Below are 3,541 nucleotides of genomic sequence, written 5' to 3' on the forward strand. Positions count from 1 at the left end.
ACTTCTAAGTCTAGCTTTTCAAGGAAGCACTAAATTGATTTCCAAAGTGGTTGAACCATTTTACATTCCCACCAGCAATGTGTAAGTGTTCCAGTGTCTCCACAACCTCTCCAACATTTATTATTTTGTGTATTTTGGATTAATGCTAGCCTTGTTGGGGTGAGATAGTATCTCATTTTAGTTTTGATCTGCATTTCTCTATTGGCTAATGATCATGAGGATTTCGTCATGTATTTGTCAGCCACCTGAATGTCTTCTTTGGTGAATTGTCTGTTCATATCCTTTGCCCATTTTTAATTGGGTTATTTGTCTTTTTGTTGTTGAGGTTTTGCAGTATCTTGTAGATTTTAGAGATTAGATGCTGATCAGATTTGTCATAGCCAAAATTTTTTTCCCAGTCTGTAGGTTGTCCTTTCACTCTTTTGCTGAAATCTTTTGATGAGCATAAGTGTTTAATTTTTAGAAAATCCCAGTTATCTAGTTTCTCTTCTGGTGTTTGTACGTTGTTACTTATGTTTTGTATTCTGTTTATGCTATGTATTACGGCTATGTATTTACTTATCCGGGGTCTCTTCCCTTTCCGTATGAAGTTGGTGATTTGTTTCTCCATCTCCTCAAAACATGCCATTGGAATTTGGATCGGGATTGTGTGAAGCCACCTGTCCTCAGGCCCCTGATGTGGGTAGGTGAGGACCCTGCTTAATGGGCAGAGCGGCGTCAAATGTCATGAACCTGCCTCTTCACCATATAGCTGATACAGTTGAAGTTAGGCTTCAGGTATATACCCTGTGCTAATGAGTGCCTACGCTGTTGAAATGGGCCCACACAGGTCTATGCAGGGGTGAAAGGCATTCAAAGTCCATGGACCCCTTATGCCTGTCCCTAGGCAAAGGATCTGTGCCCACCGGAAGTTCTCGGCTTAGAGGAGCTGGCAGATTATTTATTCCTGTTTGTTAATTTGTTCCCCTGTAAGGCTGGGAGAATGGCTCAGGGCATATGACAGTCCTTACTTCCAGCCCAGGGAGGCAGCAATGACTGAAGCCAGCCCAGGCCCCGGTGCAGAGCAGGGAAGGGGCAGGTAAATGGGAAAGAGGTTTTTACTAAAGGGGGTGTTTTTTGACCTGCGTGGTAGGTTAGACACATGTACTTATCTTTTGCTGATTGGGTGCTGCTTTTCACTGGTTCTGGAGGCTTGAGTAGACTCTCCACTGCTCTGTCTCTCCTGATGTGCAGCAGGTGCCAGCTGCAGGGTACCAGTTCCCACCAGGTCAGGTCTGGCAACTCCTCGCTGCTTCTGAACCATCTCTCCCTCCCCCACTGGTCAGTCTGATTCTTCAACCTTGCCTTTGATCTTCAGGACGCCTAGATTGTCATACATAATCGATTCACTTGTTTTTCGGGTCTTTGTTGTAAGAGGGACCACAGGAAGTGTCTGACTACTCAACCATCTTGGCCCCACCTCTTCGGGATAGATCTTGAAATGTTCTTTTTGACAATAAGTGTGACGTCATTCCTCTTCAATTTGTCATTCCTGGCTTAGTAGATCATTTGATTATCTGATTCAAAATGGCCAATACCAGTTCATTTCAGCTCACTAATGCCTAGGATGTTGATGTTTATGTATTCTATTTCATTTTTGATGATTTCCAGTTTTCCTAGATTCATACTTCATACATTCCATGTTCCAATTATTAATGGATGTTTGCAGCTGTTTCGTCTTACTTTAAGTCATGCCACATCAGCAGATGAAGTTCCCAAAAGCTTAACTCCAACCATGTCATTAGGGTTGACTCTACTTTGAGGAGGCAGCTCTTCCCCAGTCGTATTTTGAGTGCCTGCCAACCTGAGGGGCTCATCTTCCAATACTATCAGACAATGTTCTGCTGCTATTTATAAGGTTTTCCCTGGCCCTTTTTTTCAGAAGTAGACTGCCTGGTCCTTCTTCCTAGTCTGTCTTAGTCTGGAAGCTCTGTTGAAACCCATCCACCAAGGGTGACCCTGCTGGTATTTGAAATACCGGTGGTAAAACTTCTTGTATGACAGCAACATCAAGCCACTACAGAATGACAAACTGAGAGACACATGATGATAGATAGATAAATAGATAGATATATAGATAGACAGACAGACAGAGACAGATAGACAGATAGATAGGTTGGAACTGCCAGCCTTTCAGTTAGCAGCCAAGCAGTTAACAACTGCACCACCATGGCTCCTTATGAATGCTCACCTCCCCCAAAAGTATGAAACTACTATCCAGTAGGCAGTGGGACTAGATGACTTTTGAGGTTCTCTTTCAAGCCCTGAGACTTAGAGTCTATACACTCAACTGTCTTCCAAGCTGGAGACTGTCCAGTTCAAATTGCTGCCAGTGCAGGGATTCTGATTGCACAGAATTCACATCGAGTCTTCTGGGGCCTGGACTGAATTGTCTTTGGAAGTTAATTATTCTATAAGTTATTGATGATGAATTGGCAGATGTTTTGTTATCTATAGTTTACAATGGGAAAAAAAACAAACCTTACAACATCCCATTTCTTTAGAAGCATATACTGGTCACCCCTGCTTTTAGGAGCTGACCCTCTTACAGGAGAGAAGGTCTATGAGTACACATATGCAGAATGCTCCATGGCCCAGTGCCCAACTGCCTCCCCAGCCTCATTCTGTGCCCTATCTCTGCCCCATCTGTCTTTGACTTCTCCCCATTAGACAGCCACACCCCGCCTGCTCCAGCCCCAGAGCCTACAGAATGCTACTGCTCTCTAGCCCTACCCCTCACCTGAATAACTTCTTTGGTCTCAGATTAATCATCACTTCCCCAGAAAATCCTTCGCTGGCTATCCCTGTTAGGATCTCCATTACCACTCTATACTTCCCTTCCCAGTAGTCATCACAATTTTAATTATATATTCAATGTATATATTTCCCCATAGATTTTGACCCCGGTTTATTTGGCACTCTAACCCCAGGGCCACATGGCCAAGAACAGTGCCCAGCACATAGTAGATATTCAGTTAATATTTGTTGAATGAACTAATACACTATCGCAAGGCAGGTTGCCCTACATGCTTACCAAGTGATCCGAATTGACGACAGAAATGGGAAAGAGATCATTTCAGCTGGAATGGGTTCCAGAACCATTTTTGAACTGAAAGAGCTAAAATAGCTTAGAAGATACCTTCATTAGAGAGAGAGAGAAAGAAAGAGAGGGAGACCCAGACTTTAAAATGCTTCATCTTTGGAAGAATAAATTAAATGTATAGGAGCTATGCCCTTGTGGTAGGACTCCTTAAATTTTGTATCTTGGAAAAGTAGATTAGCAAAGTAAGATAAAGTCCTCTCCACTATTTTTCTCCCCTTCAGGGCTAGAGGGTGTTCTAAAATATTATGTCAAAAGATTGGTCTCACACACCTTAGAAACAAATATGTGAATTTATTAAAAGTCAAAGGTTGGAAAAAAGATATACCAAGCTAACAACTACCAAAAAAGAGCAGGAGTGGCAATACAAATCTCAGATAAAATAGACTTTAAAACAAAATC

Source organism: Trichechus manatus, unplaced genomic scaffold (genome assembly GCF_000243295.1).
Source record: "Trichechus manatus latirostris isolate Lorelei unplaced genomic scaffold, TriManLat1.0 scaffold00210, whole genome shotgun sequence".
NCBI classification, from domain to species: Eukaryota; Metazoa; Chordata; class Mammalia; order Sirenia; family Trichechidae; genus Trichechus; species Trichechus manatus.